At 45.9% G+C, this 14183-nt stretch overlaps 1 pseudogene; it reads left to right on the top strand.

Moving 5' to 3' along the window:
- Positions 1-256: 256 nt before the first annotated feature.
- LOC109786701 (receptor-like protein EIX2) lies at positions 257-5040 on the top strand (annotated as a pseudogene).
- The last annotated feature ends 9143 nt before the right edge of the window (positions 5041-14183 follow it).

Raw genomic sequence — 14183 nt, 5'->3', positions numbered from 1 at the left:
CTGTACACTTAATCTAGGTAGCTATCAAACTCGACTTTACGGGACAGAAGACAAAAGTTGGTGACTTGGTGCGCATAAGTATAAAAGGAAGTTGGTGACTTTGTTCTCCCTATATAGCAAGGTCTATACTTTCTTGCTAGTGGAATTATTAGTAAGCATTCAAGAAAACGAGATGTTCAGAAGTATAAAAGAAAAATCAGCTACGCACGATCTATCAAGGAGCTCTTCTCTCTCAAAAAAAGGTGGAAGCATACCACTTGACGACTCATCTTCCTGCTGAAGCCTCATACACTCCATTTGGTCAGTCAACGATCAATCCTGCCCTGCCCCCGATGGAGGCCATGGTGGCGAGCGCCGCAACAGGAGCAATGCCGACGCTCCCGCCCAAGCTCGGCGGCCTGCTCGATAAGGAGTACAAGCTGTCCAAAGACTCGAAGAAGGAAATCGCCTCCATGAGTGATGATATGAGCAGCATGAGCGCTCTACTCTGCGGAATAAGAAACTTAACCTACCGTCAGAAAGAGCTGAGCCCTGTCACCTAATACCTTGCGCTCCCCTTTTGCTCTTGAATATTTTTTGAAGTTGAAAACACTAGAGGGTTTCAACAAAAGTAATGCAAAAAACAAAACAAAAATTGGAATAGCTACCAGCCCTGCTCCAGAGTGCACGACGCATATACAACAGAAGGGAGTGACTTTCACAGTACCTTGGGAGTGCAGTCAAGCAACTAGTTGAGTAGCCGCCAAAGTTGATTGAATGGGATCTCCATGGAGCACAGAAGGACGAAGACTTTGACCGCAGACTCCGTCGGTCTAGTTTTGTGGCCACACATCCCTGGCAGCATAGCTCTGCCACAGTAGCTAAATACTAACCGAGCCTGTAACATACTCTGCTTTGATTCCCCAGCTAGACAGCTCGTTCTTCCAGCATGTGTCGAACAACCAATCTCTTGCTCACCCTCATCAGCATAAGCATATTTCCATTCTTCACAAATGGCGCACTACAACCCCAGCATCAGCATGCCCATGGCGGCGGCTGCAACCCTGACGAGAGGGCCACCTTGCTCTCCTTCAAAAAGGGCATTACAAGCAACGACGCCAACATCCTCACCTCGTGGCAGGGACAGGACTGCTGCCGGTGGAGAGGTGTCAGTTGCAGCAACCGAACAGGCCATGTCATCAAGCTTCATCTTCGCAATCCGAATGTGGCACTCGACACTTATGGCGAGTATGATGTATGTGGTGGTGCCAGTGCTTTGTTCGGCGAGATAAGTCCCTCTCTGCTTTCCTTGAAGCATTTAGAGCACATGGACCTCAGCATGAACTGTTTACTAGGTACAAATAGTCAAATTCCTCATTTGCTGGGCTCCATGGGGAACTTGAGATACCTTAACCTCTCTGGCATACCATTTACCGGTAGGGTGCCTCCTCATCTTGGTAATCTGTCTAAGTTACAGTATCTTGACCTTGGCCAAGATGGTGATTATTCTGATATGTACTCAACGGATATCACCTGGTTAACAAAGCTAGCTTTCCTAAAGTTCCTTGGCATGAGTGGAGTAAATCTCTCAGGGATAGTTGACTGGCCTCAAACCCTGAATATGATTCCACCTCTGAGGGTTATTGATCTTTCTTACTGTCTTCTTGATAGTGCAAACCAATCACTTGCGCACCTTAATCTCACAAAACTTGAGAAGCTTGACCTGTCCTATAATGATTTTGAGCACTCACTTGCATCTGGCTGGTTTTGGAAAGCAACAAGCCTCAAGTACCTCGATCTTGGGCAGAACTCACTATTCGGCCAGTTCCCTGACATGCTAGGAAACATGACATACCTTCAAGTCCTTGATATTTCGCAGAATTGGAACGGGGACATGATGATGACAGGAAACCTTAAGAATCTTTGAAGTTTGGAAATCATTGACCTCCATAGTAACGGGATAAATGGAGACATAGCATCGGTGTTTGTGGAGAGTTTGCCGCAATGCACATGGAAAAGCTTGCAGAAGCTGGATTTAAGTTACAACAATTTCACTGGAACTCTGCCAAACTTTATCAGTGGTTTCACCAGTTTGCGCACACTAAGCCTCTCTGGAAACAGCCTTGCTGGACCTATACCACCACAGCTTGGGAATTTGACATGTCTAACCTCCCTTGATCTCAGCAGCAATCACTTCACTGGAAGTATACCAGACAAGCTTGGGAATTTGAGGTATTTAACTGCTCTTGAACTCTGGGGCAACGAAATTACTGGATCTATACCACCACAGCTTGGGAATTTGATATGTCTAACCTCCCTTGACCTCAGTGACAATCATCTCACAGGAAGTATACCAGCCGAGGTTGGGAAATTGACGTATCTGACTTCTTTGGACCTCTCCAGCAATCATCTCAATGGAAGTGTACCCACTGAAACGGGTTCTCTTATTAATCTGGATTTTCTAGACCTAAGCAACAATAGCTTTATTGGTGTGATCACAGGAGAACACTTTGTAAATCTAACAAGTTTAAAATAGACTTGTCTTACAACAATTTGAAGATGGTACTGAATTCAGATTGGCGTGCTCCTTTTAAGCTGGCCTCTGCACGGTTTGTATCTTGTCAGATGGGTCCTCTGTTTCCACCTTGGCTTCAGCAACTGAAAACCACTGCACTTGATATTTCAAGCAACGCTATAAAGAGTGAGTTTCCTGATTGGTTTTGGTCCGCATTTTCACATGCCACATATCATCTCTAACAACCAAATAAATGGCAGCTTGCCAGCACATATGGATAGCATGGCTTTCGAACATCTCTTTCTCAGTTCCAACCGGCTTACTGGACCAATACCTACGTTGCCAATAAATATCACCCTATTAGACATCTCCAACAATACATTTTCAGAAACAATACCGTCAAACCTTGTAGCCCCAGGACTTAAAGTATTGTGTATGCATTGGTGGCTACATTCCAGAATCTATTTGCAAATTGGAACAACTGGTGTATCTGGATTTGTCGAACAACATTTTGGAGGGTGAGATTCCACAATGTTTTGACATCTGTAACATAGAATTTCTTATACTCGGCAACAACAGTTTATCAGGAAAAATCCCAACATTTTTGCAGAACAACACAGATATGAAGTTCTTGGATTTAGCATGGAATAAGTTCTCTGGAAGATTACCCACATGGATAGGAAAGCTGGTGAACTTACGTTTTCTCATACTGAGCCACAATAAATTTTCTGATAATATTCCAGTCGACATAACAAAGCTTGGGTATCTTCAATACTTGGATCTATCAGGCAACAACTTCTCTGGTGCAATACCTTGGCATCAGCCAAACCAAACATTTATGACAACATTACTAGAGAAATCCATGGATTTGTTTGTTGATGTTGCATATGACTTCCCAGCTCTCAACAAGGAAGAAATTGGAGCTGAACGCCTAGGACAAACATTGTCAGTAAATACAAAAGGACAGCAGCTTACATATCATAGAACACTTGCATACTTTGTGAGCATTGATTTATCATGCAACTCCTTGACTGGTGAAATTCCTGCATACATCACTTCGCTTGTTGCACTGATGAGTTTGAATTTATCATCGAATCAATTGAGTGGACAGATTCCAAACATGATGGGTGCAATGCAGTCATTAGAATCTCTCGACCTCTCTCAGAATAAACTTTCTGGTGAAATCCCATCGAGCTTGACAAATCTGACATCTCTGAGCTACCTGGACCTGTCCTACAACAGTTTGTCTGGCAGGATACCCTCTGGCCCCCAACTTGACACCCTCAGTGCTGAAAATCAGTCACTTATGTACATCGGCAACAGTGGACTTTGTGGGCCTCCTGTCCACAAGAATTGTTCAGGAAATGATCCTTCCATCCATGGCGATCTCGAAAGAAGCAAGGAAGAATTTGACCCACTAACCTTTTACTTTGGGCTTTTGCTGGGATTTGTGGTGGGGCTCTGGATGGTGTTCTGTGCACTGTTGTTCAAGAAGACATGGAGAATTGCTTATTTCCGGCTCTTCGACAAGGTGTACGATCACGTCTATGTATTTGTGGTTGTGAAGTGGGCAAGCATCACAAAGAACACAGATGCAGAATAATCAATTGTTCTGAAGGAGACAGTGAATGTGCTGCAACCCACTGAATGAGAGCTCTGGATTATTAACAGGGTGAGGAAGACCTTCAGCAGCATATGTTATATCGTGTGCCTTATTTGTACTCTCTAAATAAGATGAAGATGTCTAGCTCTTCTGATACATTTATGACTTTATTATTATCAAACTATTGTCGTAAATGTAAGACTTCAGTATTTTTTAGTTATTCGTATACATGTAAGACTTAACTATTCTTCTAGACTGTAATCATGAGGGTCTTTCCCTGAATAGTTTGAACATTTTCTGCGGTTGCAACGAGTTAGTTTTTTCTCTTTTTGCATGATGGTTTTGTCATCTGGACTGAATTAGCCTGCACTTATAACCTTGCTCTTATACTCTGTTCTGAAGAGTACGAGTGCGACTACTTTGTTCCGCTGGTTTCAAGTTCTTATTTGTAGCTTGAAATGTATGCCGTAGAAATGTGCAATCCTCAGATGTTAATGTCAATCAGCAGCAAGTACTGGAATTTCACAAGATATAGACTTAAGCGAGTGTATTTGGTTACTCTGAATGATGGGGAAACAGATAAATAAGTAGTAAGAGGGAAGGAATTAACTCCTCTCGATTGGCGCGCTCGGAGCAGCAATGGCCGCAGCTCTGCAGCACTCGCCGGCCATGGTGCAGCAGGGCGCCTCGCCTGGGAAGCCCTCGCCAAGGAGCTCCGGGGGCGCCGAATCCATCCTATCCAGCGCTGGCCTCCTCGCCGGCTGGACAGCTGCCTTGACAGCACCTGAGGCCGCCCTCGCCTTTGTAGCGCTCAGGTGGATCGCCGCCGTCGTCGCCGGTGGGGGAACGGCGGGCAGGGGGACTCCTCCCCGATCTGGTTGTCCGCCGGGGCCCAACCCCAAACAGGGAGGAGCGCTGGGGCCAGCCCTCGAGTCCAAACCGGCCCAGCTGGGCGCATTCATCCAGTTTTCCTGTTTGCTTTTAGCTTTTCCCTCCAGCCCACTTTGGGGCCTGCGTGGGCGCTTTCACCCGGTTTTCTACCTTTCTTCTTCTTCTGGTTTTCCTGTTTCTTTCAGTTTTTCAGGCAGTTTTCTGATTTGAAAAAAAAATCATACATTGAAGAAAATATTCAAAAAATTTAAGAAAATATTCAAAAACATTTTGAAAAGCCATGAATTTTCAAAACACTCATGGGTTTTTAAAATATTCACAAATTTAGAAGATAATCATTACATTTTAAAAAGTTCTTAAATGTATTTGTATTTATAAAAATGTACATGCAATGTTTAGAAAATAGTCATGAATTTTAGAAAAAAAATTATGAATGTGAAAAAATGTGCATAAACTTAGGAAAATGGTCAAGCAGTGCAGTCCTTTCATCGGAACTTTCCTGCTTCGTAAGGGGTGGCTCATAGGAGGTTGCACGCTCCATCAGTACGTTGTAAAATAAGATTAGACATCTTAGACAGTTCATGTATGGTGGGCTACGGTTTGCAAGAAGGAAAAATAGAGATTGTGCCCAGTCATAAATTTTGTGAATATTTCTAACAGTACATATTTTACCCAAACACATGCCATGTATGTTTTCTAGATAACAATAAAAACATGCTGAATGGTTACATTCATTTAATATTGGCCTCAAAACCAGCCATATGTGTATAAGACGTCACACATCGCCACATGGGTCACAATATACATAAATCCAAACGGTGACACCTATTTGATTCCTCCCACCATAACCCTAGAGCGAAGCTCTCAACATCCTTCCGCCGCCACACTTCATAGTCATAATCCTCACAAGGTGATTAGAACTCTAGCGGCGCAAATCTGCAGATCTACAAATCACCCTAGGACAGGGTGGGGAGTCCTCTGGTATGGTTCCTAGATCTTTAACAATATTTTCTCTAGCAAGCTATTTTGTAAATAGAAAGCGCATCAAATTGGGGAGAATAGATCTGGTGTTTCGGATGAATCGCGAAGTGCGATAGAGTGACACGAGAATGATAGAGAATTAGTGGCCCTTGTCCATCTTTCACTCATGTGGGATTTGGTCATTAGTAGACTTCCTTTGACTTTTCATCATCGGGCTTTTTAGGGTTAAGAGGAGAAGGGATTGATGAGAAAATGGGGACAAGGGTGCGGGCGATGCCATCCTTTCTTGAGAAGGGGGGCAAAGAGGTACGGTGATGCCACCAAGGATAGAGAGGGATTGGATCTTGAAGTGCTTCCCAGCTCTAGTGAACCGCTCAATCGCTTGCCTCCCAACTTGACCAAATAGTAGGAACGTGTTTGGCGTGTGATGGCACGGGATATCCATCGTCTTGCGTTACATCAGGGTAGGGGAAAATTGAAGGACTAGCCTGCCAGAGGTGGTGGAGACATACACAAACATGTAGAGGGGTTGTGTCGCGGTCGATTTATAGGATGCACCACCACCTATGGGGAAAGAGGAGAGGTAGGGCAGCGAGAAATAGTAAGTGTTTTGTTGTCTAAGTCCAGTGTATATTCCTGATAGGTTGTTGGGCCTTTGGTATACTGCCCTATTCTACACCGTTGCAGGCCAAGACATCATGTCAGATGTGTCCATATATGTCATAGATGGTTTTCTGACCATCAACCACCACTGATGTTGCACATATTGATGAAAATTAAATTTGGAGAGCAGTGTCACCGCTGTGAATTTTGAACAAAAAATATCACCATTTCGTGTTATCTGTCACAATTCACTGTAACTCATTTTTGTGAATGTGCAACTGTGCAGAAAGTGGAGATCTGTCCAAGATGACCATGGATGCACCTGAGATGTTTTACATTGACCTTCTCCACCAAGACATCCTCGCAAACATCTTCTCATGCCTGCCGGATCCGACAAGCATCGCCCACTCCATGCTCGCCTGCAAAACATGGTGTCATTTGATCACCGACCGTGGCATCCTTCGCCATCACCGGCCACCTATGCTCTGTGGCGTTTTTGAAGAGGTCTTCTCACCAGAAGACTCGGCTATTCCCTCCATGCTTTTTAGTCCCATCGACCAGATTGCATCGCCCGAACTCGCCGAGAAGACCAACAACATCCAAGCGAATATTCCATTATCTCTACCCGGTGGCCCATGGTCCATCGTAGACTCCTCGGAGAACCTTCTCCTCCTTTGCCATGAACGACTCATCATTCACGAGCCGGTCATGCTGGTCTTCGCGATATACAACCCTGTCACCCATGACTTGCAGGAACTCCCTCCGGCGGCAATCAACCTGTATCGCTTCTTCTTCGGCGCTGCCATCTTGAGTGATGATGGAGTAGCTGCCAGTAATAGGCGTCTGCTCAAACCTGGAGCCTCAGATGTGTCGTTCAAGGTGGTGTGCGTGGCGGCGGTGACTGGTGACCACCATGGTGAATGGATCTACCAGACATTTGTGCACTCGGGTGGCTCCGCCGGTGGCAGCAGCTGGAGCACCCTTCCTTATCGGGCCAGCAGTATGAGGACCCATGATTGGTGCATTCGTGGTACTCGTGGTGGACAGGCAGCTCGGGCTGGCGCCATGCTGTTCAAGAGTATTGGACCCATGCACATGACGGATCTCATGATGACGTTGATGCTGGATATGCGCACAGGGGGGACTTCGCTGTTGGTGACGCCAAAGTGTGGCGCGTTCGTGGATTATGGCAGGGGAGACGACGAGAAGCTTTGGTTCGTCTGCATAAATAAGTTCCTTGTGCTCCGGCTCTACAGCCTACCGAAGCCGCGAGAGGGCAGTATTACGCGTCTCTTCAAACAGTGCAGCCTGGAAAGAGAAGTGACCAAATTGCATTTTTCAAGAGGTCTTCTCACCAGAAGAGTTGGCTATTCGCTCCATATTCTTTAGTCCCATCGACCAAATTGCATCACCCGAACTCGCCGAGAAGACCAACAACATCCAAGCGAACAATCCACTGTCTCTACCCAGTGGCCCGTGGTCCATCGTGGACTCCTTGGAGAACCTTCTCCTCCTTTGCCATGAACGACTCATCATTCACGAGTCGGTCATGCTCGCGATATACAACCCTGTCACCCATGACTTGCAGGCACTCCCTCCAGTGGTAAACAACCAGTATTGCTTCTTCTTCGGCGCTGCCATCTTCAGTGATGATGCACTAGCTGCCAATAATAGGCGTCTGCTCAGACCTGGAGCCTCAGATGTGTCGTTCAAGGTGGTGTGTGTGGTGGCGGTACCTGGTGACCACCATGGTGAGTGGATCTACCAGACGTTTGTGCACTCGGGTGGCTCCGCTGGTGACAGCAGCTGGAGCACCCTTCCTTATCGGGCCAGCAGTATGAGGACCCGCGGCTGGTGCATTGGTGGTACTCATGGTGGACAGGCAGCTCGGGCTGGCGCCGCGCTGTTCAAGAGTATTGGATGCATGCACATGACGGATGTCATGATGATGTTGATGCTGGATATGCGCACAGGGGGGGCTTCTTTGTTGGTGACGCCGAAGTGTGGCGCGTTCGTGGATTATGGCAGGGGAGACGACGAGAAGCTTTGGTTCGTCTGCATAAATAAGTTCCTTGTGCTCCGGCTCTACAGCCTACCGAAGCCGCGAGAGGGCAGTATTACGCGTGTCTTCAAACAGTGCAACCTGGAAAGAGAAGTGGAGCTATATCCGATCATCACGGGGCTGGTCGCGGACGTTGATGCGGCCGATGTCGTCAGGAGCGCTAGCAACGTGCATTCACGAAATGGGTACGTCTTCTTCAAGATAATCTTCAAGATGGACAAGTACGACTATTTTGCGGTGCATCTCCGGAGCATGCGTGTGCAGCGGCTGAACGGGGAATACCGGGGCTGTCTCTATCCCTTCATGTGTCGTGAGGATTCCTAATTCTGTTGTGTGATCTGCGGACGACAGGCATCATTCTGGAGTTTGATTGAGTGCAGGGCAAGATTTACCTATATCCGAATTGTTTGTTTGTTACACCATCGAATTGTCCTTTTGTGTCATGTCATGGAAGAAACGGGATCTGCTGCTTGATAACTTTATATTAGTTTCACAATGCACCCCATGTGTATTATTTTGGTTTATCATGAGATTTTGCAGTAATTCAATTTTTCATTTTTCCGGGAATTCTCACATTTGTTTATGTCTAGGTCATCTTGAGAATGTTATGGTAAGTGAATATTAGTCGACCAGCTTGCATCAGGATATACCTACAGTTGCACAAGACATTATCTGCAGTTTAGGTTCGGTCCAATTTAGTTTCTTGTTTTTTTTTCTCAAAATATACGCTGGGTTCCCTCCTTTCAAACATATACAAGCACCTAAAAGAGTCCCAGAAACTCAACAAGAATAGCGTTTGATGCATATGGAACATATTATTATCAGAATGAAGCTTGAGGAGTGCGACAGTGTGGACCAAACGTTTGATGCTATCTGGCAGTTGTCTGAGAGGCAGCGAATGGATGTAATCACCATGTGGTGGCTCTGGTGGAACCAAAGAAATACGGAATTGCTAATTTTCAGTTGGATGAAAATAATTGGGCTTCATTCATTTTTCCAGGTGCACGATCTCTGTTCTCAGATTTTTTTTGTAACGCTTCAGTCCGATGCTTTGTCCTATCGGGCGCGCTAAATGTCATGGCGACTTGGAGCTCCCCTGGTCGTCTGGCGTCCCCCCCCCCCCCCCCCCCCCCCCCCCCCCCTCTTGCACCGCCGCATCTCCGGCCTGAGGTCTGCTGTATATTTTGGAGAAGAGCAATTTTTTTATACTTTTCTGGTTTCAAGGCTATCTTGGATGTACGTACTTGTGTATATGTACGTAGCCCTGCTCCTTCAGTGTGCATGGAACTTGATGATGATATTTACAGGGGGACTGCTTCGGTCCAACCCCACCCCCGGCCCAAACGTATAATGGATAGGATGATCATTTCACATTGTGTATAGGAATACCCCCCGACGCCGTATATCCGCGCACGACGTCGCTGCCGTACGCCCGCGACGTCTCCACGTTGGCGTCGACAGTTATGGAAAAAAAACGTCACGGGAGCCGCCGACGCCTGCCGTCGTAACCCTAAACCCTAAACGCATCCACGCCGTCTCCACGTCGCCCCCGTCTCCATGTAGTCGCCGTCGCCCTCCACATCGCTCAGGTCGCTGCCCAAACAGGCTGCCGCGCGTGCCCCGGCGCCGTTGCTGCTGCCGCCGCGTTCCTTTGCCGTCGCCGAGATGGCCGCCCACCCGTTATCTTCGTCGCCGCCTTCCTCCCCGGACTCCACTTGCTACCACCGGCCATCATCGTGACGCCGTCGACACCTGCCTCGTCCGGCCAGCAACGTCACATCGTCAGCGCGTTTGTCATCGGACAAAATGGATCCAGCTGACATCCTCGCCGCCGTGCAAGAGGTTGGTTCGACTGTAACCTATGTGCAACGTCATTGTGCTTGATGAACTAATTATTTTAGGGATGATGTTACACGGTGTTCGATTGATCTTAGAATTTTCTTAAACATGTATAGATAGAGGAGTAGGGCGATCATGATGGCGATGATTACGGCGACGACAACGGAACCTCGTCACTGAATATGGATGAACCTGATGAGGAGAACTACATGAGTTTGGATGAATCTTATAGTGGCAATGTAAGTGTGATCTTGATAAAAAAAATAAATACGATAAACCGCACGGACAATTACATATTATTTTTGCAATATGCAGCGACATGGCGATAATGATGATGATATGGATATAGATGATTCATTTGCTGAAAGTGCACTCCGTATATGTTTTTAAAAAAAGAGGAGAAGAAATGGCATAATAACCGTATGAGCGCTTACATGTATTTTTTAAAAATGTGCGCAGATGGACGAGGGCGGGGACTTTGTGAGGAATATTGTGGACGATGAAAGTGACAAATCGCACGTTGATGCATCTCACGATGACAGCTCTAGCAAAGTAGGTTTTGAAACTTACATACATTACATATTTAAATAATAACTGACTGACATACATGGTTTCATGCCTTAATTTACAGGGAGATGTAGATGGTCCTAGCGGAAAGGATGAGCATGTTGTTGATGATCTGTTTAATTTTGACATCGGATTTGATGAATATCAGCAAGATTCATTGGACAGACATTGGAAGGTCATGAGGAAGACGTTCAGGTCACTAGGAGAGGCTTACATTTTCTATAATCAGTATGCTAAGGAGCGTGGTTTCAGCGTAAGAAAGGACTCGCTGAAATATTCGAAAGGTCCTCAGGGAGCTATGCGCTTGAGAAAGTATCTGTGTGCGAGATTTGGGAAACGACAGGCAAAAGTTTGTACAATGGAAGGCAGGACCCGCAGGCTCAGAGCGGAGACTCGTTGCTTCTGCGATGCACATATAACTTTGAAGCTTGATAAAGAGCGTGACGTTTGGTATGTCAGCAGTTTTAGTGATGATCACAGTCACGTTCTAGCTAGACCGGATGAAGTCACGTTTCTTCGGTCTCACAATCAGATAAAAGAATTTCAGAAAGATGAGATCTTAACTATGGCAGGTGCTGGAATCAGGAAACATATGATTTATGATAATCTTGTCAGTAGGTACGGGTCATATGCAAAGGCTGGTTTTGGGAGGAAGAAGCTTTATAACATGTGTTATAGAGAAAAAATTAAGTTGCTTGCACAAGGTGATGCAGACACTGCCATTGGGATCATGATGACCAGAAGAGACAGGGATCCAGATTTCTTCTTTGAGCACACCGTCGATGATGAAGGAAGGCTGAAAAACCTATTCTGGTGTGATTCTCAATCACGTCGAGACTATATTGACTACGGTGATGTGACCATCTTCGACAACACATACAAGATGAATAGGTATGGCATGCCATTTATACCTTTTGTCGGTCTGAACAACCACCGTTGCACCACGGTATTCGGTTGTGCTCTTGTGTCTGACGAGACGGAAGATACATATGTCTTACTGCTTCAGATGTTTTTGAGGGCTCACTGTCAGAAGAGGCCCAGGTCAGTAATTACTGATGGAAATGCAGCTATGATTAAGGCCATCAGAAAGGTACTTTCGGACGTTTGGCATCGTCTTTGCTCGTGGCATATTGAGAAGAACATGCAGAAACACCTTCATCATAAGTCTCTAAAGGAGTTCAGGTCTCTACTTTATTATGCCACTTCAAAAAAAGTATTTGAGGAGAGATGGGCAGCGTTTACCGCCAAATGGTAGTCGGAGAAAACAAATACATGGTTACGTAGGATGTACAAGAAGAAAAGGCTTTGGGCTGCATCATATCTGTCTGGTGGGTTTTTCCTAGGTATGCGAAGTAACCAGCGAAGTGAGAGTCTGAATTCATGCCTTCACTTACATCTAGACTCCGGTATGACTATTGTTCATATGATTGTGCATTATGAGAACTTCATAGTTCGTCTCCGTGAGAACGAGGCGCATGACGATTATACAAACACACAGACAGACCCAGTACCAGTATTGGACGAGTGTAAAGATATTGAGAAATCAGCTGCCCGTGAGTTCACTGCGGCAAACTTTTATATCTTATAGGAAGATATGAAGAAGGCACGTGAGCTTGAGGTTCTTGAGAGACCGAGAGGAGCAGACACTCACAGATTCATACTGACATGGAAGGAAAATAGGGATGTCGGATTCACTGTGGACTACACCCCAGGTAACTCCGAAGAAACCGTGAAGTGTAGTTGCAGAAGTACGGATCGCAAAGGACTTCCTTACAAACATATTCTTCACGTTCTGATTCAGCTACGCTTATGTGACATACCTAAGTGTTTAGTACTGCGGAGGTTGAGCAAAATTGCTAGGGGTGGACTTCCCGTGAAGCGCACTAGCGATCTGTTTGCGTGGGGATGGGCAGGTACAGGGGAGAGAGCTAGGTACAACGAGTTGACTATCTTATCTGCCGAAGCATCTCATAAAGCATGTCATAAACCATTTTTACTCAACAAGTTGAAGAAGGCTCTGAGGGACATAATAGATAATGATTACACTGAGAAGGATGAGCCTGGTGCGGAGAAAAAGTTTGTGAACGACGATGCATTTGAGCCTAATCAAGATCATGTTCTTGTTCGTGATCCCGCAAAAATTAACACCAAAGGCGCGGCAAAACAGAATGTTAAAGGGCGCGGTAAGGGTGGTCCTGATGTCACTAAAAATGGGCGACCTAAAGCTTTTGATGAGAAGAGCAAACGTCAATGTGACCAGTGCGGTCTTACGGGTCATTATAAGTCCACGTGCCCTCAAAATCCTAAGTACGATTTTCGTATGTTCATGTAAATCATGTTGTTCTCTAAATTTATTTGTTTTTTTCTGAATTAACACATATCTTACTGTTTTTGTACGTAGGAACTTTGCTTGAATTTCGGAGTATGGAAGATTACTTTGCCCTTTGATTGAAGACAGTTTCTTGATGGATTGCTTTTATCTACGAGATCATTTTTAATTGTTAGATTATGTTATATGAGACTTATTTTACTTTGTTGATGTCAGACTATGTGCTAAGATACCCACTTAACTATTATTGATGCCAGACTATGTTATGCAAGAAGTATTTTTACTCTGTTTATATGGATGTGTTCATGATGCACTGTAGTGCCGTCGTTGTTTACTATTGTTGTTCTACATTGTCGCCGTGGCTTATTATGCCGTCGTTTTTAGCTTTTTTTTTTTAAAGCCCGACAGTGCGCCGGCCGGTCTGACATTACACAGACCGCACTGACAGCACTGTCCCATAGGGCAGCGTCGAACGGCGGTAGCAAAGCGAGTAGACCAGAGGAGTACGACTGCCTGTGTGGCGACGGGTATTTAAGCCGGTCACCGCGCCCTCCGTCGGGCGAGGTGGGACTAAACATATGCGCTCAGGTTGCCGTCGCCCTGCGGGGTACTTGGGCCGTCGTGTGTCAGGCCGGAAAGCCTTATTGGGCTGGCCCACGCGGTCACGCGCGTCGCTCCCGACACGGCGGCGGCGATGGAATGTTTAGTCCCACCTCGCCTGTCGAACGACGCGTCGACCGGCTTATATACGGTACGTCAGCACTACTGTTGAACTTCTCTACTAACTCGACAGTTACTGGGCCGTCTTGGCTGC

This window comes from Aegilops tauschii, chromosome 3 (genome assembly GCF_002575655.3).
Source record: "Aegilops tauschii subsp. strangulata cultivar AL8/78 chromosome 3, Aet v6.0, whole genome shotgun sequence".
Lineage (NCBI taxonomy): Eukaryota > Viridiplantae > Streptophyta > Magnoliopsida > Poales > Poaceae > Aegilops > Aegilops tauschii.
Note: the sequence above shows the minus strand (reverse complement) of the source record. Positions and strands in the feature narration are given on the sequence as shown.